Genomic DNA, 21779 nt, shown 5'->3' on the forward strand with positions numbered 1-21779 from the left:
CTAAACTCACATTCCTATGGATGAACGTCTCACGTGGTTGTGCAGAGACCAGTTTTCTTCATGAAACAGCTGGGTGCTGACAACGCACTCTAAAGTACAAATGTTTCTCCAGCAAAAGCACAATAGATTGTGGAAAGCCCCTTGGTTGGTGATTGATACAAATCCCGCTTCCCCGTATTTATTGAATGATGTTCAACCTCCTGCCATCTACAACAACACTGTCCTAATTATTCAAGCTGACATTTCTCACTACAATGTTATTTAACGGCTTCACAGACATGTTTAAAAAAATAGTGCAAGTAGTTTATTTCAAGTACACGAAAGTTCCTAGAATATCATAGGTACTCTAGAAATGTGGTTCTTATTCTTAAGGTCAACTTTTTCTGATTCTTCTCATCCAATATAAAATTATTCTCATAACAGAGTCTAATAGTTTACCTGGGGAGTAAGTAGTAATTTAAAACCAACAACTGTAAAGTATGTAATATATGCTCAGAGATATAAGGGATACTAATTATGAGCTGGAGCCTTCATTATATCTTGGCTACTCATCCCCTCCCCAGTGTGAAAGCAGGAGACACCAAAACAGGTCACCAGATTTATGATTTTTGAGAAAAAAAATGTTAAAACTGGAATGCGTATACTGTCAGCACTAGATCCTACAAAAATCTGCTAGTTAAGAATAATCATCAAAAGGTGAGAATATATATATTTTTTAATTTTACCTTAAAATGCTAACACTGAAGCCATATGCCATAATATTGCAACTATCCACTACATGCTCTCTCAAATCAGGGACCTAGTAGGATTTGTTCATCCCTGTGTCCCCATTGACTACAATGACTGGAACACGGAACATGCTCAAAAAAACTTGCTGAGCCAATAAATGAATATTCCATTACATATCTTAATGGAAAGATTGGTCATTGAAATATTTATTTTATTTCTTATACTTATATACACTCATAAACTTGTTCTCAAAATTTCTTGGCAAATATTCTAGAGTACAGGTTATTATTGCAAAAATATTACACAAATGATTTCTAACAGCATCAGAGTCTCCATCCTTTCCTTTCTGCTTGTTCTTTCCTTATCACAAGTCAACCCTCTAATGTGCACCCATTAATAATATGGGGGGTGTTATTATTACACACTTGTAACTCCTCGTTTTTCCATTTCCACTCCTCGACAACAAACCCAATGAGCAGTGTATGTTTGAAATAGCTTTCTTCACAGTAATCTTACCTAGTGTATCTAGTACACGTATTTTTCTCCTTGGGTTCAGAATTCTACTGGGTGAGCTTACATTAAATATGGGATAAGGGAATTGAATCATGGACAATCAAGAAAAACACACTCTATTTCCTGCAGATACTTGAGTCATAATAGTCATCTTCACATTTCCCCTTTGCTTCCAACTGGAACATAGTGGTTCTGTAGTTCTCAGCAAACCAACTGATATTTCTGGTCCATGTGACAACACAGGATGTCTCACATGTGATGGTGCAATTTGGTCTGGGCACATTATCAAGTGAAGAAAGTTCTGGGTCAACAGTCTAGAAGAGTGGGGTTGGAAAGTAACATCTGCCAAGTATCAGAAGCTGTTGCAACCTTGAAATAATGCAATTATTTACTTTTCTTACTGTCCTGACTGCTTCTAGCCCATGCCTTATGACACCATGACACTATGACTCTCTCTCTCTATGTGTGTGTGTATGTGTACTATATTTATACATATAAAATCCTATATGTACATAGCTGTATATATATACATTATATGTATTATATGTATGTGATCTTACAATGACACTGCAAGATGGAAACTTATTTTCTCTGCTTTATTCATAAAACTAGTATTTAGAAAGATTATGTACTTTGTGCAAAGCCACCTGACTAATAATTGAAGAAATGAATTCAAACCTAGGCCAACTAATCTACACTAGTTGCACTGACTCCTACAATTTTTTTTTTTTTTTTTTTTTTTTCCGTACGCGGGCCTCTCACTGTTGTGGCCTCTCCCGTTGCGGAGCACAGGCTCCGGACGCGCAGGCTCAGCGGCCATGGCTCACGGGCCCAGCCGCTCCGCGGCATATGGGATCCTCCCAGACCGGGGCACGAACCCGCATCCCCTGCATCGGCAGGCGGACTCTCAACCACTGCGCCACCAGGGAGGCCCCCTACAAATTTTTGACCAAAATATTAGATAGACTGAAGCTGAAGGAAAGAGTTTTTGGGTTGTTGCAAGCGCAACATTAGTTTGAGTGACAACTGTGACACATCAATGGTGCTAGAGTGTATCAGCAAAGGGAACTTGGGCTCTTCCCTATTGCCTCTTTGTTGAAATCTGGGAGCTATAGATTACTGCAGAGCTCAGCTGATGGCCTTGGCCCATGTTCTGGGCACAAAAAGTGTAATTTCACGATACCCTGTCTATCTCACAGAACAAGAACACTTAGATTAGGAACCTACCTCCTAAACTCCCTGGCCCTCAGATCAAACATCTTAAATCACAATTGGTATTGCCACTTACCCTTTCTTTTTTTTATTTATTTTTTTTTTATTTTTGAATTTTATTTTATTTATTATTTTTTATACAGCAGGTTCTTTTTAGTCATCCATTTTATACACATCAGTGTATACATGTCAATCCCAATCTCCCAATTCAGCACACCACCACTCCCACCCCACCACCGCTTTCCCCACTTGGTGTCCATACGTTTGTCCTCTACACCTGTGTCTCAATTTCTGCCCTGCAAACCAGTTCATCTGTACCATTTTTCTAGGTTCCACATACATGCATTAATATACGATATGTGTTTTTCTCTTTCTGACTTACTTCACTCTGTATGACAGTCTCTAGACACATCCACGTCTCAACAAATGACCAAATTTTGTTCCTTTTTATGGCTGAGTAATATTCCATTGTATATATGCATCACATTTTCTTTATCCATTCATCTGTCGATGGACATTTAGGTTGCTTCCATGACCTGGCTGTTGTAAATAGTGCTGCAATGAACATTGGGGTGCATGTGTCTTTTTGAATTATGGTTTTCTCTGGGTATGTGCCCAGTAGTGGGATGGCTGGATCATATCATATTTTGAGTTTTTTAAGGAACCTCCATACTGTTCTCCATAGTGGCTGTATCAATTTACATTCCCACCAACAGTGCAAGAGCGTTCCCTTTTCTCCACACCCTCTCCAACATTTGTTGTTTGTAGATTTTCTGGTGATGCCTATTCTAACTGGTGTGAGATGATACCTCATTGTAGTTTTGATTTGCATTTCTCTAATAATTACTGATGTTGAGCAGCTTTTCATGTGCTTCTTGGCCATCTGTATATCTTCTTTGAAGAAAAGTCTATTTAGGTCTTCTGCCCATTTTTGGATTGGGTTGTTTCTTTTAATATTGAGCTGCATGAGCAGTTTATATATTTTGGAGATTAATCCTTTGTCCATTAATTCATTTGCAAATATTTTCTCCCATTCTGAGGTTGCCTTTTCATATTGTTTATGGTTCCTTTGCTGTGCAAAAGCTTTGAAGTTTCATTAGGTCCCATTTGTTTATTTTTGTTTTTACCTCCATTACTCTAGGAGGTGGATCAAAAAAGATCTTGCTGTGATTTATGTCAAAAAGTGTTCTTCCTATGTTTTCCTCTAAGAGTTTTATAGTGTCGGGTCTTACATTTAGGTCTCTAATCAATTTTGTGTTTATTTTTGTCTATGGTGTTAGGGAGTGTTCTAATTTCATTCTTTTACATGTAGCTGTCCAGTTTTCCATGCACCACTTATTAAAGAGACTGTCTTTTCTCAATTGTATATCCTTGCCTCCTTTGCCATAGATTAGTTGACCATAGGTGTGTGGTTTTATCTCTGGGCTTTCTGTCTTGTTCCAATGATCTATGTTTCTGTTTTTGTGCCAGTACCATATTGTCTTGATTACTGTGGTTTTATAGTATAGTCAGAAGTCAGGGAGTCTGATTCCTCCAGCTCTGTTTTTTTTTTTTTTTTTTTTTTTTTTTTCCTAGAGACTGCTTTGGCTATTTGGGGTCTTTTGTGTCTCCATACAAATTTTACATTTTTTTTTTGTTTTAGCTCTGTGAAAAATTCCATTGGTAATTTGATAGGGATTGCATTGAATCTGTAGATTACTTCGGGTAGTATAGTCATTTTCACAATATTGATTCTTCCAATGCAAGAACATGGTATATCTCTCCTTTCTGTTGATATCATCTTTAATTTCTTTCATCAGTGTCTTATAGTTTTCTGCATACAGGTCTTTTGTCTCCCTAATTAAGTTTATTCCTAGGTATTTTATTCTTTTTGTTGCAATGGTAAATGGGAGTGTTTCCTTAATTTCTCTTTCAGATTTTTCATCATTAGTGTATAGGAATGCAAGAGATTTCTGTGCATTAATTTTGTATCCTGCAACTTTACCAGATTCATTGATTAGCTCTACTAGTTTTCTGGTGGCATCATTAGGATTCTCTATGTATAGTATCCTGCCATCTGCAAACAGTGACAGTTTTACTTCCTCTTTTCCTATTTGGATTCCTTTTATTTCTTTTTCTTCTCTGATTGCCATGGTTAAGACTTCTGAAACTATGTTGAATAATAGTGGTGAGAGTGGACATCCTTGTCTTGTTCCGATCTTAGAGGAAATGCTTTCAGTTTTTCACCATTGAGAATGATGTTTGCTGTGGGTTTGTCGTATATGGCCTTTATTATGTTCAGGTAGGTTCCCTCTATGCCCACTTTCTGGAGAGTTTTTATCATAAATGGGTGTTGAATTTTGCCAGAAGCCTTTTCTGCATCTACTGAGATGATCGTATGGTTTTTATTCTTCTATTTGTTAATATGGTGTATCACATTGATTGATTTGCATATACTGAAGAATCCTTACATCCCTGTGATAAATCCCACTTGATCTTGATGTATGATCCTTTTAATGTGTTGTTGAATTCTCTTTGCTAGTATTTTGTTAAGGATTTTTGCATCTATAATAATCACTGATATTGGTCTGTAATTTTCTTTTTTTGTAGTATCTTTGTCTGGTTTTGGTATCAGGGTGATGGTGACCTCATAGAATGCGTTTTGGGGTATTCCTTCCTCTGTAATTTTTTGGAAGAGTTTGAGAAGGATGGGTGTTAGCTCTTCTCTAAATGTTTGATAGAATTCACCTGTGAAGCCAACTGGTTCTGGACTTTTGTTTGTTGGAAGATTTTTAATCACAGTTTCAATTTCATTATTTGTGATTGGTCTGTTCCTATTTTTTATTTCTTCCTGGTTCAGACTTGGAAAGTTATACCTTTCTAAGAATCTGTCCATTTCTTCCAGGGTGTCCATTTTATTGGCATAGAGTTGCTTGCAGTAGTCTCTTAGGATGCTTTGTATTTCTGCAGTGTCTGTTGTAACTTCTTTTTCATTTCTAATTTTATTGATTTGAGTCCTCTCCCTCTTTTTCTTGATGAGTCTGGCTAATGGTTTATCAATATTGTTTATCTTCTCAAAGAACCAGCTTTTAGTATTATTGATCTTTGCTATTGTTTTCTTTGTTACTATTTCATTTATTTCTGCTCTGATGTTTATGATTTCTTTCCTTTTGCTAATTTTGGGTTTTGTTTGTTCTTCTTGCTCTAGTTCATTTAGGTGTAAGGTTAGATTGTTTATTTGAGATTTTTCTTGTTTCTAGAGGTAGGCTTGTATAGCTATAAACTTCCCTCTTAGAACTGTTTTTGCTGTATCACATAGGTTTTGGATCATCGTGTTTTCATTGTCATTTTTCACCAAGTATATTTTGGTTTCCTCTTTGATTTCTTCAGTGATCTCTTCGTTTTCTAGTAATGTATTGTTTAGCCTCTATGTGTTTGTGTTTTTTACGTTTTTTTAACCTGTAATTCATTTCTAATCTCGTAGTGTCATGGTCAGAAAAGATGCTTGATAAGATTTCAATTTTCTTAAATTTACTAAGGCTTGATATGTGACCCAAGATGTGATCTATCCTGGAGACTGTTCCGTTCGCACTTGAGAAGAAAGTGTAATCTGCTGTTTTTGGATGGAAAGTCCTATAAATATCAATTAAATATATCTAGTCTATTGTGTCATTAAAAGCTTCTGTTTCCTTATTTATTTTCATTTTTAATGATCTGTCCATTAGTGTAAGTGAGGTGTTAAAGTGCCCCACTATTATTGTGTTACTGTCAATTTCCTGTTTTATAACTGTTAGTAGTTGCCTTATGCATTGAGGTTCTCCTATGTTGGGTGTATATATATTTATAGCTGTTATATCTTCTTGGATTGATCCCCTGATCATTATGTAGTGTCCTTCCTTGTCTCTTGTAACATTCTTTATTTTAAAGTCTATTTTATCTGATATGAGTATTGCTACTCCAGCTTTCTTTTGATTTCCATTTGCATGGAATATCTTTTTCCATCCCCTCACTCTCAGTCTGGATGTGTCCCTAGGTCTGAAGTGGGTCTCTTGTAGACAGCATATATATGGGTCTTGTTTTTGTATCCATTCAGCAAGCCTGCGTCTTTTGGTTGGAACATTTAATCCATTCACGTTTAGAGTATTATTGATATGTATGTTCCTATTATCATTTTCTTAATTATTTTGGGTTTGTTTTTGTAGGTCCTTTACTTCTCTTGTGTTTCTCACTTAGAGAAGTTCCTTTAGCATTTGTTGTGGAGCTGGTTTTGTGGTGCTGAATTCTCTTAGCTTTTGCTTGTCTGTAAATCTTTTGATTTCTCCATTGAATCTCAATGAGTTTCTTGCCAGGCAGAGTAACCTTGGTTGTAGTTTCTTCCCTATCATCACTTTAAGTATATCACGACACTCTCTTCTGGCTTATAGAGCTTCTGCTGACAAATCAGCTGTTAATCTTATGGGAGTTCCCTTGTATGTTATTTGTCCTATTTCCCTTGATGCTTTTTTTTTTTAATATAAATTTATTTATTTATTTATTTAGGGCTGTGCTGGGTCTCCATTTCTGTGTGAGGGCTTTCTCTAGTTGCGGAGAGTGGGGGCCACTCTTCATCATAGTGCATGGGCCTCTCACTGTCGTGGTGTCTCTTGTGGTGGAGCACAGGCTCCAGACGCACAGGCTCAGTAGTGTGGCTCACGGGCCCAGTTGGTCCACGGCATGTGGGATCTTCCCAGACCAGGGCTGGAACCCATGGCCCCTGCATTGGCAGGCAGATTCTCAACCACTGCACCACCAGGGAAGCCCCTCCCTTGCTGCTTTTAATAATTTTTCTTTGTGTTTAATTTTTTTGCCTATTTGATTACTATGTGTCTCAGCGTGTTTCTCCTTGGGTTTATCCTGTATGGGACTCTCTTCTTGGACTTGGGTGCCTATTTCCTTTCTTATGTTATTGAAGTTTTCATCTATAATCTCTTCAAATATTTCCTTTGGTCCCTTCTCTCTCTCTTCTCCTTCTGGAACCCCTATAATGTGAGTGTTGTTGTGTTTAATATTTTCCCAGAGGTCTCTTAGGCTGTCTTCATTTCTTTTCATTCTTTTTTCTTTATTCTGCTCCACAGCAGTGAATTCCACCATTCTGTCTTCCTGGTCACTTATCCGTTCTTCTGCCTCAGTTATTTTGCTATTGATTCCTTTTAGTGTAGTTTTCATTTCAGTTATTGTATTGTTCATATCTGTTTGTTTGTTCTTTAATTCTTCTAGGCCTTTGTTAAACCTTTCTTGCATCTTCTCAATCTTTGCCTCCATTCTTTTCCCAGGTCCAGGATCATCTCTACTATCATTATTCTGAATTATTTTTCTGGAAGGTTGCCTATCTCCACTTCATTTAGTTGTTTTTCTGGGGTTTTATCTCGTTCCTTCATCTGGTACATAGCCCTCTGCCTTTTCATCTTATCTTTCTGTGAATGTAGTTTTGTTCCACAGGCTACAGGATTGTAATTCTTCTTGCTTCTGCTGTCTGCTCTCTGGTGGATGAGGCTATCTAAGAGGCTTGTGCAAGTTTCCTGATGGGAGGGACTGGTGTTGTGTAGATCTGACTGTTGCTCTGGTGAGCGGAGCTCAGTAAAACTTTAATCCACTTGACTGCTGATAGGTGGGGCTGGGTTCCCTCCCTGTTGGATGTTTGGACTGAGGCAAACCAACACTGGAGCCTACCTGGGCTCCTTGGTGGGGCTAATGGCAGACTCTGGGAGGGTGCACACCAAGAATTACTTCCCAGAACTTCTGCTGCCAGTGTCCTTGTCCCCACTGTGAGCTACAGCCACACCCCACCTCTGCAGGAGACCCTCCAACACTAGCGGGTAGGTCTGATTCAGTCTCCCCTGGGGTCACTGCTCCTTTCCCTGGGTCCCGATGTGCACACTGCTTTGTGTTTGCCCTCCAAGAGTGGAATCTTTGTTTCCCCCAGATCTGTCAAAGTTCTACAATCACATCCCAGTAGCTTTCAAAATCTGATTCTTTAGGAATTCCTCCTCCTGTTGCCAGACCCCGAGGTTGGGAAGCCTGACATGGGGCTCAGAACCTTCATTCCCGTGGGTGGACTTCTGTGTTATGTCTTGTCCAGTCTGTGAGTCACTCACCCAGCAGTTATGGGATTTGATTTTACTGTGATTCTGCCCCACTTATCGTCTCACTGTGGTTTCTCCTTTGTCTTTGGATGTGGGGTATCTTTTTTGGTGAGTTTCAGTGTCTTCTTGTCGATGATTGTCCAGCAGATAGTTGTGATTCTGGTGTTCTCACAAGAGGGAGTGAGATCACATCCTTCTACTCTGCCATCTTTGTTCCAATCCCACCACTTATCATTTCTTGATCATGACATTCACTATCAATGATCTGATTATTTTAAAGCCCTTTACCAAGTTAAAAATTATGTAACAAGTTAGAATGCAGAGGGATTAGATTCCCTAGTATCTTTAGATACTAGTAGAACTTTAAAAGAGAGAGAGAGAAAAGTAAGAAAGAATATTTAGTAATCCAATTCTTTGTTAGGATTTTCAGAGATAGTAAATTTACTCTCTTAATGAGTTATGTCAATTATTAAAAAAAATAGGAATAGTTAATAGAATATTATTCAAATGAATAAAATCAGCTGCAATCTGCCATCCAAACATTGGCCCTTTGGAGCAAGAGTAATTTCATCTTGCCCCTTCCCTTTCTTTTAATTGATATAGAATTGATATATAACAATGTTTCATGCAGACAACATAATGATTCAATATATGTATATATTGCAAAATTATCACCACAATAAGTTAGTAAGCATCCATCACACACATAGTTACAATTATTTTTCTTCTGGTGATAACTTTTAGGATCTACTCTCCTAATAACTTCCAAGTACACAATACAGTATTATTAACTACAGTAACCTGGCTGTACATTATATCCCTAGGACTTATTTTTAAGTGGACCTTTGTACATTTTGACCACCAAATGCCCTCTTTTTAAGGTTCATCAAGTACCATGAATGCTTGAATGTAAGGTAATTTTTTTTTTCCCCAAGACTACCCCTCAGAACACAGGAGCCACACTATGCTGGGCCTCTTTAGGATTCTTTCATGTTAAAAGCCCTGTTTGAAGAAGGCACATCAGCCTTTGAGAGCTTGAATCAATTTCTGTTTTGGATGCTTACAGAGGTCAACCATTAAAAAGAATAACAAAGTACTTTAACACAGTTTAATAATTAGTCCCGGGATTAATTCAAATTTGCAGTTTTCTATAACTATGTAAGGACACATTTTAAAGACCACTTCAAAAATTCGATGGACAAAATGTGCGTGTTGTGGCAAAGAAGAATACATACCTAAGCATACCTAACTATACCTGAGTATACCTAAGCATACCTAAGAACACCTAAGTATGCCTAAGCATACCTAATCATACCTAAGTATACCTAAGTATACCTAAGTATGCCTAAGTATACCTAAGCACACCTAAGTATACCTAAGTATGCCTAAGTATACCTAAGTATACCTATGTATACCTAAGTATGCCTAAGTATACCTAAGTGTACCTAAGCACACCTAAGTATACCTAAGCATACTCATACCTACAATGAATGAGAAACTAATTGTTCTCTTGTTATGCAAGGGCTGGGCTTTGTTACTGCTCACTGAGTCATCCCTGTTACCTACAGCAGTGCCTGATTTCCAGGCAGTGCTCAAAATGCATTTGCTGCCTAAAAAGTGAATGAATATATGGTTAATTGTGGTTTGAAAGAAAAATTTCTAGTGAAAACATTAACTTCAAAAAGTACTGTGGCTTCCCTGGTGGCACAGTGGTTGAGAGTCCGCCTACCAATGCAGGGTACACGGGTTCATGCCCCATTCCGGGAGGATCCCACATGATTCAGAGCATCTAGGCCCATGAGCCATGGCTGCTGAGCCTGCAAGTCTGGAGCCTGTGCTCCACAACGGGAGAGGCCACAACAGTGAGAGGCCCGCATACTGAAAAAAAAAAAAAAAAAAAAAAGTACTATCTTTCTAATAACTTGAAAATGGTGATGACTTGTTAGATGGCCCCCAAGTAACATTAATGATGACTGAGACACTGACAGTGATGTGGCTTAAATTAAGTTTAAAATATTTTTAATGCAATGTGATATTGAAAAAGCAGTAACTGTTATTTAAATATAGCAAGTACAAATTTGACTATTCCTTATATCCCTAGATGATTATATATTTAGGTAGGTCACTGTTTTTCTGGGAGAACAGGGATTATTTTTATCTGGGGTAGCATTATATTCCAGTTTTTGAGGAATTTGAAGCCTTGGCTTTCAAGTTGGTGTCTATTTAGACTGAAACTCTATACTTCCAGAGGGGATACTCATAAGGCATGATTTTGATTCACCCTAATATGTATTATTGAATATGTGACACCCAGAATTTAATGTAACAGTGCTTTGTAGTTAGATACAGAAGAGAGTGAAGTTTTTTTCTCCCTTATTCTGGAAGCTGTGTGCTGATTAAAGTAGCTTAAAATTTCATTTGCACTTTGGCAGTCACATCACACTATTGACTAATATTCAGACTTCCTGCAACTAAAATCCCAACATCTTTCTGACTTGTGCTGATAAGCCTCATAATCCTCCAACCATACTTGTGCTGTTAGCTGCACTGAACTCTATTTTTACCCTTACTTTTGTCCAGCTTACAAGATAGCCTTCTAACAGAGTACTGCACCTCCAAATTTCCCATAATCTGCAAATATGATGCCTGTTATGAATCTATGACCCTACTAAGTTTTTGATAGAGAAAGCAACTGAAGATGCATTGGTGAGGTGTCATGAAGTTAAACACAGATTTTCTCCTAAAGAAATATCAGTCAGTGAATATTAAATACTTCAATAAAGTTGCTATGTACTGAAATGTGTCCTCCCCACCAATGACAATTTATACCTAAGCTGAAGCTCTAACCCCTAGTATGATGGTATTTGGAGATTGGGTCTTTGGGAGATAATTAGGTTTCAATGAATCATGAGGATGTGGACCTCATAGTGGGATTAGGGCCTTGTAGAAAGAGATACCAGAGAGCAATGTGAGGACATAGAAAGAAGAGAGCCATTGCAAGGCAGGGAGAGGGTCCTTACCAGAACCACAGTATGCTGGTGCCCTGGTCTTGGACTTCTAAGCCTCCAGAATCGTAAGAAAATAAATTTCTCTTGTTTAATTCACCCAGTCTGTGTTTTTTGTTTTTGTTTTTGATTTTTTGGCAGCCTAAGCTGACTAATAAAAAGTAAAATGAAAAGGAAGTTCCATGTAAACTTGAGAGGAGTTATTACATTTTGGGTGCTCGATTAATATAAGATTTGTAAGAATAAGATAATGGAAGCATCCAATTGGAGAACTTTAGCTCTAAAACAAGGAAAAATATGATTTATGTTTAAAAGAGGAAGAATTATCATGAAATATATTTCAATGGTTGAAATGAAAACTAATGATGGAAGGAGCAATCCTGGAGATGGAGTAGTAAAACTGGAGTGCTTCAAAAGTTGGAGTTATGAGGTAGATTGAATAAGAACATGGAATTCTGTGACTAAATTCACAGATTAAAAGCAATATGATCAAAGAAATTAGGAATTGTTCCAAATGACAAAATAGTCAGGAAGTAGCATATATAGTACGTTTTTCAGGTCATCCTTAAATTACATGGGACTAGAGATAAACAGAGTGGAGAAAAGGGGAAGAGTCAGTAATATTGATTTAAGTGACTCAAATTTTATGGACATGAACTACATAGCGGTTAATATTTAAGGTCCCATATTAGTTTTCTTTTATTTTACAAAACCATTAATTTTTTTTCCATTCATTTGTTCCCCTTACAAGTTCAACTAGGACACACTATTCATTGATGTATTTTTTTAAAGTTTTTGTTCTATTATTTTTTCATGAAATTGAACTAGATCTTTTCAGAGCATTTCTATATTAGGCACAGAGTTTTGCCGCTGTTTTTTAAGCTAAATCAAACATAAATAGGAGCTCTCCCCACTTCCATTGAAGTGTCACTCAGCAGAGTACCCACACTAGCGAGGAGGTGGTTCTCTCTAGAGAGATTAGTCATGCTGTGTTTTATACTTAGACATTTTTCTCAGAAGTGAAACTATTTAAATTTCCCATCTTATTTTCTGTCTAGTTTTTCTTTGAAAACTTGCTGTTGTTTCTATCCTAAACAACCTTTATCGTTTCTTTCATTTTATGACTTGAGTTTTAAATGATCCCATACAAACATTCCAATTTGTGGCAAAGTTGGTACATACTTTAAATTAAGAGCGTATGTGGGTTAACATAATTTTAGATAACAGATTTGCATCCTTAAATATACAAAAATCTCAGGAGATATTCAAATGATATTTTTAAAAGAGCACAACAAAAACATCTATTTGAATAGAGTATTCTTCACATAACTCTGGGTATGTGTAAGAGCTGGCACTGAGTCTCCAAAGTCTGAAATGAATGCTATAGCATGTGCTATGAATTAAGTATAATTTAAAGTATTTTAAAAAATACAAAACAACATCTTGTATCACTCTATAAAGGTGTCTGATATTTGTAAACTACCAATGAGAGCATTCTCTCAATAAGAACAATTTCTCAATATATTTAGCCAACTGTAAACCATCCATAATAAAAATACCAATTAATAAATGACTTGAGTAAGAAAAGATATTCTTTTGGCCTAAGAGCTAGAACTAACAACAGTCATCCAGTCTCAGTCAATGAAATAGAAATCCACAGACTTTCTGAAATGCTTAAGACTCTGTTTCAAAAGTTTTCCATGATTTCTGAACTCATTTCACTTACTGAGTTAAATGACTTTTACGTCATTTCCTTAGTGACTCTGTACTCTAGAACAATATCTAGCTTACCACAATATTTATTAGGGAGTGATTTTTTTTTTCTTTTTTTTTGTGGTAGGCGGACCTCTCACTGCGGAACACAGGCTCTGGATGCGCAGGCTCAGCGGCCATGGCTCACGGGCCCAGCTGCTCCACGGCATGTGGGATCTTCCCAGACCAGGGCAGGAACCCATGTCCCCTGCAACGGCAGGCGGACTCTCAACCACTGCACCACCAGGGAAGCCCCAGGGAGTGATTTTGACACTAAGAATCATAAAGCAAAAAATCCCAAAGAATTATCTGAAAGTTTTGTTTGTGAATTGATTTATAGCCAATAAAGATGAATATACTTTTGCAAGTGAACTGAAATCAAACACCTCTACTGACCTCATGTTCACTTAAAAATATACTTAATTGCTATCAGAGCTTTTGGTCATAAGCCAAATTAGGTGTTAGTGCTCTATAAACATGTTACAGAATCAGTTTAAGAGAAAATAATCACAAAAGAATTTTTAATTTTTAAAAGTGACATATATAATTAAATTTTCCAAGCAATGCCATATCATTGGATCCCATGTGAATTACAGTGTCTTGTTGACTACCATCAAAGCTATACATCAATAATTATTTTATCCACTTTCTTTCCTCCAGTAATTTTGAAAATCTTATAAAGAATTTGTGATAGGAATTCTATCACTCCAAAAAATTTCAAAGGCTGCAGTGGGTTTATTGAATGAGATGGTCTCCTGTTAATTAAATTCTTCCCAAGAAATAATGAAGGTCACTCTCACATTATTATTTACTTCTTGGGATTTAATATAAAGTTAAGATTATAAATAATTTTCTTTAGAATCTATTATATTTTAGCCATTGATGTTGCAAAGATTACTTTAACAGAATATAATTGGGTAGTTAAAACAGAAAATAGCAGCATTCATTACAGTTTCTTTCTTTGAATTTATTTTATTTATTTATTTTATACAGCAGGTTCTTATTAGTTATCTATTTTATACATATTAGTGTATATATGTCAAACCCAATCTCCCAATTCATCCCACCACCACCCTCCACCCCCCATTACAGTTTTAATGTACCGTATAGAATGAAGATAGATAATATTTTTCAAAGGGAAATAGGATCACTAAATCAATTCTTAATAATAATATTCAATTAACTTATAAAACTTCAAAACAATGTTGATTAATTTTTCTAATTATTAAAAAACATACATATGTAACCATGGTTGGCTTGGTTTCTATGGAAGGTATACTGTATAGACTATCAATTGTTAAAATAAGCAAAATGTTACACAGTTTATTTATTGGTCATCTAAACATTAGCAGTTGTGGAAAATCCATATAAATGGATGGAGATATATTTAAATATTTATATATATTTAAAACTTCTGAACATCTTCTACTTATTGTTTCTTCAACTGATTTGCACAAACAATACCATGACCATAATACCTGCAGTACAAAAACCTTACCATTTTTATTTTTCTTTAAACAACCATGCAATTTAAAATGGACTGAAAAATAAATATCGATTAATTTTAAAGCATATGTTCCAATACTCTATTGGTGTATCATTTTAAAGGGTGTTATAAAAGCAAGCAAAGAGCTCATTTTTGAGTTTATTTATGTAACATGGGATTTATATCTTTGAAATAAGATCCACTAGACTTTGAGCACAATGATGGTGAGAAATAAGTCACTTTAGCATCAACATTGTTCCCAGAAAACACATTGCTTAATGCTAAATTGTTACTAAGTGAACTGATAAAGTAAATGAAATTCTTCATAGAGTTCTCAAAGGGAGTAATATGTCCGTATGTTTTTCAACATTTAATAAATATTGAAGTTAAACTTATGTAATTTAAATGTTTATCCAGTGTAAGTCTGCACAGTCTAAAATATCAAGAATTTTTGTTTGGATAAAATTGAATCAATTGAGAAAAGTAACATTAGATTTTTTATGTTGATCAAAAACTGATTATAAACTATAGATGTCTTTGGTTAATAAAAATCATAAGGCAAGTAATTACTTAATAATGTATTAGATACTTTGGTTCCATTGGAGAAAATGATAATGAAAAGGATTTTTGATGAATAAAGTTTGATGATAAGCTCAACTAGATTTCTAATATTCCAAATCAAGACATGTATCGGTCTCTTAGAATCACATTAAAGTAGACAGGCATCATAAGTAGTTGTCTTTAAGTATTTGAGAAAAGTTGCAAAACTGGACGTGAGTCAGAACAGTTTCTTAAGTACTACAAATACCACCAAAGAAAAAAGTCTCATCAATTATAAGCAGATATCTTCTTTTTATATACATCACCAAAAAGTTATAGCAAAAATCAAACATTGGATTATTGTGCTAAGAGGAGATTCAGTTTCCAGAAGAGTAAAATGCCATGTGAATTCACATATTAATCTAGGCTCTTAAGTACAATTTTTTATCTCCAGCATATTATATTTGCTACTAGGTTTAATGTCTTTTCATAATTGAATATTCAGTAGATGTGTTTAAATCCAGTGAAAATACAAGTAAGGTTAAAAAATTCACTACTTAGATACTCAATGATTCCCATACTAAGTGTACTAATTTGATAAAACTGCTTTCATGACTTTAAAAGTGTCAGCACTTTTTAAATTTGGTTATTTTTTTCTAATAATGAAGAGCTGATGTGATAAAAATATCCACATAATCTTACAAACACATTTGTTGGTCAAATGTGACAAAGATGGGGCAGCATCTCCATGTGAAATCTCTAAATGTTCATTATCCTTCTTTGGAGGAGTCAAAAAAAATTAATGAGTCAATATACAATGGACATATGGATTCATTTCATAAATCTAAAAACAGAGCGTCTTGTATGTTCCTGATTTGTACAGGGTAATAATTTTGAGTAAGGCAACATTTTTTGGAAACAAGTATAATGTGTTAGACATTTTTTTAGAGAAAGTTTGAGTTCCTGCTGTATGTTAGCTAACACATTAAACTTGTAGTGACATAAGTATTAAAAGTACTAGTAATACTATGTATAGTTTCCAGATTTAATAATGAAAACAATAATATATTATCTCTTGGGTTGAAAATTTGTGAGTTTTATAACTGCATGTAATGAATAAAGAGTACAAACTCAGTTGCCGCTTACATTCAGAAAACCAATGGTAACATGGATATCTTTTTTGGCAATAGGATAAGTACTAAACAGACATGAATTGAAATCTTATTCTCTATCACTTTCTGGGGAACATGACACTGTCTGGTGCATTTAAAGATTTGGCTTAAATGGAATACTTCTCACTGTGGTTATATATGTTGCTCCATCTGAGACAAGGCTAGGAAAACCAGATAAAAACAGACAAAAATAAACTGATATTAGTAAACACCCTGTAAGGAAAATGAATTGTGGTGACTACATACTTTAGCAATGGCTTTGTCAAATTTTCTGCTTCAACTCTTTGACTTAAAAGTAAGTCATACAAAGACAAATATCATATGATATCGCTTATATGTGGAATCTAAAAAAAAAAGAAAAGTACAAATGAACTTATTTACCAAACAGAAGCAGAATCACATATGTAGGAAACAAACTTATGGTTACAAGGGAATGGGGAGAAGGGATAAATTGGGAGGTCGGGATTGACCCATACACATTACTCTATATAAAATAGATAACTAGGGACTTCCCTGGTGGCACAGTGGTTAAGAATTGCTTGCCAACACAGGTGACATGGGTTCGAGTCCTGGTCTGGGAAGATCCCAAATGCCGTGGAGGAACTAAGCCCACGAGCCACAACTACTGAGTCTGCGTGCCACAACTACTGGAGCCTGTGCACCTAGATGCCATTCTCTGCGACAAAGAGAAGCCACCACACTGAGAAGCCTGTGCACTGCAACAAAGTGTAGCCCCTGCTCGCCTCAACTAGAGAAAGCCCGTGTGCACCAATGAAGACCCAACACAGCCAAAAATAAATAAATAAATTTATTTTACAAATAATAAAAAATAAAATATATAACTAATAAGAACCTGCTGTATAGCAAAGGGAAATCTACTCAATACTCTGTAATGGCTTATATGGGAAAAGAATCTAAAAAAAAAAAGAGTGGATATATGAATATGTATAACTAACTCACTTTGCTGTACACCTGAAACTAACATAACATTGTAAATCAACTATACTCCAATGCAAATTTTTTTAAAGTTTTTAAATTGAAAAATAAAAATAAATAAATAAATAAAATGATTAAGGCATTGTAGATCTACTATGTGCTTTTTCTAGTTCAATCTATTGAAATGGGATGCTTTCCTGGGACAAATATAAAACAGAAAGTTCTCCAGGATTCTAACAGACTTTAAATTAAGGATTTTTTCCTTTTAATCTCTTGAGTCTTTTCCTGGCAAAATTTCTGTCCAGTTTCAAAATGATAGACAAGATGTCATTCCCAAACTATTCCTTCAATTACCTGGAATAAGCATCTGTATATAAATATTCTTTTGAAGTAAAGGTGTATGCTCAAGGTTCATTAGCATTGTAAATTTTTGGAGTGAGAGATCTGGGGCACATGTAAAATCAAGGGCATTATAGAACTATATGCTTTGTATCTGCCTAAAGATCATCAACTAAAAATCTAAAACTATTAAATATGTATATATATATATATATATATATATATATATATTTAATTTACTAGAGGTGATGCATCACATAATTAAAGGAAGTAAGTAGATTTTGGAAAAAAAACATTTAAAATATTTCTTTTTAGAAATAAAAGAAAAAAAAAGGATTTAAAATCTTTCATACACTGTAGATGTCCTTACATACAGAAGGTAAATAACATACGCACTCTAAAATAAAGTAATTATGATGCTGTGCAAGGCATCAAATTAAAAACTCCAGCTTACCCATTACTGGACATTCTTAATTTTAAATTCTACTTTAATCAATATGCTGAAACTGGAAACTGCTAAATGTAAAACCTTCTTTAACCACTCCAGCCAGTTTACCCTCTTATTGAATCATTTCAGTAGCTTATTCTTTTAAAGAGCATACTCAAAATAATCTCCTGATGTCAAAATAACAGGAGTAGAGTGACCATCTCTACATTTGTTCTCATCTCCTTCCCTCAGGCATTTCCCTTCCCCCAGGCTTTTCCCTTGATTTATCCAATTTTCATCTTTCCTTGCTAGCATTTCTGTGCCACTTTTTCTCACCACTCCATATGTTTAGGAAGCCTTCCAGATTACACTCATCAAGCTATTGCAGCCTCCTCCATATAGTCCCAAAAAGCAAGCTGCTCAGTCAAACATTACAATCATGACCTTTTACAAATCTCTATTTTTCCTATTTATGTTAAAATGTCTATTTCTTTTTCCCCCTCAGGGCCATCACATCTTATAACAGAAATCTGCTATTAAACGATTGCAAAAGGTTTCATAATTTATTTATTATAATGCTTATGAATGAATGATTATTTTTAATCACAGCAACTCATTATGCACTAAAGAGATAGTGAAGGTGATAACACTATTACCACAGTAATAGAATGATCTCTGATTATTTTTAATGTCAGCTATAGTTATTCCATTAAAGAGAAGATAAAATATGTGAAAACAGATGTGTAAATTCTTATATAAAATATATTTTAGATTTAGATATATTTCTTGAAAACATACAAATCAATGTCAAATTTTAAATTAAGAAGAAGCCAGAAATTCAAGGTCAAAAAGTACTTTACACATTTAAGAATTGAAGTCTGGTCACCTATATCTTTTTAACTAATCTATGCCATGAACTAGGAAATTGCTAAATTGTATGCCATATTTTAAAAATATTTATCATATACTCACATGATCCTTCTTATTTCTTCACATGAGGATTAGGGGCATTAAGCAAGAGAAGGTCTGGTTCTTCTCCCATCTCTGCAGCTCAACACACACAAACTCTTGGGGAAGTCCCTTAAGGTTCTGAGTTTTGGTTTTCTCATTTAGTAAACAGAGGTAGTAATGATTGCCAGCTTACCCTACCTATTAAAGATGTTTAAAGTATCAAATGTGATAACATATAAAACATTGTTATAAAAGATAAAAAATTAAAACAATAATAAGGTACCACAACACACCTACTAGAATGGCCCAAATCTGAAACACTGACAACATCAAATGCTGGCAAGGATGTGGAGCAACAGAAATTCTCATTCATTGCTGGTGGGACAATGAACGCAAAATGGTACAGCCACTTTGGGAGACAGCTTGGCTGTTTCTTACAAAGCTAAATATACCCTCATCATGTGATTCAGCTACTGTGTTCCTTGGTATTTGCCCAAAGGAGTTGAAAACATATGTCACACAAAAACCTGCACATAGTTGTATGTTTATGGCACCTTTACTTGTAATGGCCAAAACTTTGAAGAAACCAACATGTCCTTCAGCAGGTGAATGGATAAATAAACTGTGGTACACCCAGACACTGGAATATTATTGGGCATTAAAAAGAAGTGAACTATCAAGCCATGAAGAGACATGGAGGAACCTTAAATGCATATTACCAAGTGACAGAGGCCCATCTGAAGAGTTACATACTGAATGATTCCAACTACAATATATGATATTCTGGAAAAGGAAAACTATGGAGACAGTAAAAAGATTAGTGGTTGCCAGAAGTTGGTGGTTGGGCAGGATGAATAGGCAGAGCATAGATTTTTAGAGCAGTGAAAATACTTTGTGTGATACTATAATGATGGGTACAAGTCATTATACATTTGTCTAAATCCATAGAATGTACAACACCAAGAGTGAACTGTAATGTAAACTATGGCCTTTGGGTGATTATAATGTATCAATGTATATTCATCAATTGTAGCAAATGTACCCCTCTTGTGGGGGACGTTGATAACAGGTGAGGCTATTCATGTGTCGGAGCAGGGGTATACGGGCAATCTCTGTATCTTCCCCTCAGTGTGAACCTAAAATTGCTCTATTTTTGTTAATAAATAAATTTACTCACCTGTATAAGAAACAAGTGATACAGTTCAGCAGAAATTCCAACCTTTAAGACAGCCAAATAAAATACAAAGTCTTCAGTATGCTTCTCTCTATGGTGGTCACAATGACATACACTCAGTGGGGACTGTAAATCATAGTGTTTTTGCCCTTAGGAAAATAGAATCATTCATTAGGAAATATTGAGATAGAAGCTAGAATAAAAGCAGTTTCATCTCAAAGCAGTAGAGAAATTCAAATATTTCTTAAATTCAAGTTTGCCCTAAATTTCTATGATTCTATGATCTTTAGATGGCAATTTAAGCTGCCTTCATAGTGAGGTGAAAACTATTCAGAAGAATTTTGGTGCCCTATGTCTTTTGCTGCAGGGTCATGAGGACATGGCCGTGCTCATAGATGCAATGGCGTATTCAATGGAATGTTTACAAAGGAACTCTGGTGAAGAGGTGAGAGAATGGTAAACAGAGTGTGAAAAAGAAGAAAATTGGAAACATTTTCTCTACAGAACTGTTAGAGACTTAGAATCAGAAAACGTCAGCAAATAAAATGCAAAGGCATGAAGCCAAATGGATAAACTAAAAGTGCCCCATAGCCTGACTCCCCAACATATGAATCAATAAATGTATCAAATGCTAACTTCAATGCCTAATTTACAGACCAATGTGAAAGGAAAGGCATAAGGCAGGAGGACTATCCCAAGATAGCTCCTGATCTACCACTAGAAAAATGAGGTTTTAAGATTCAAGAGTACTGTGTTGTCAAAGATGAGACAATTTCCAAGATATGTTATTTGAGTATATGAGTGATACTCAAACAGTAGCATGAATTTAATTCCTCATAATGTTAAAGAAAATAAATAAAATTTAGTCCTATATATGTATGCTTATTAATTGATAGATACAATTTTTTTAGTGATATCAAGTTAATCCAGTTGTTTAAAGCATCATTGTCCAATATTGATAGCCATAGGTGTCTATTTAAATTTAAAGTAATATAACTTAAATAAAATTGAAAAAATTATTTCCTCAATCCACTAGTCACACTTACAGTGCTCAGGAGCCATATGTGTCTACTGTATACGTTAGCACTGATAGAGACATTTCTCTCATATCAGAAAGTTTTTTGGACAGCACAGCTTTATTGTAATACAGTTTTCCCAAATATTGAGGTGCAGAAGCATATTTCACAAGTTATAGGGTCATCTAAAATCAGAGATAAGCCTAATATATAATTATAACAATAATGAATGCAATATAAAAACAAAGAATACAAAAACGTGTAAGAATTTCCCTTATAATAAATGCTATCTAAAAACTAAAACAAACTAAATTTTGATATCAAGGGCTTAAAACGATCATTTTATTTTTACCTGTTAGACTTTATTACAATCTTTCACATTTGCAGGATAGTGGGAGGTCTTGGGGTGGGTTGGGTGCCCCTTCC

This window comes from Mesoplodon mirus (assembly GCF_964341445.2).
Source record: "Mesoplodon mirus genome assembly, chromosome: 17".
Classification (NCBI taxonomy): Eukaryota; Metazoa; Chordata; class Mammalia; order Artiodactyla; family Ziphiidae; genus Mesoplodon; species Mesoplodon mirus.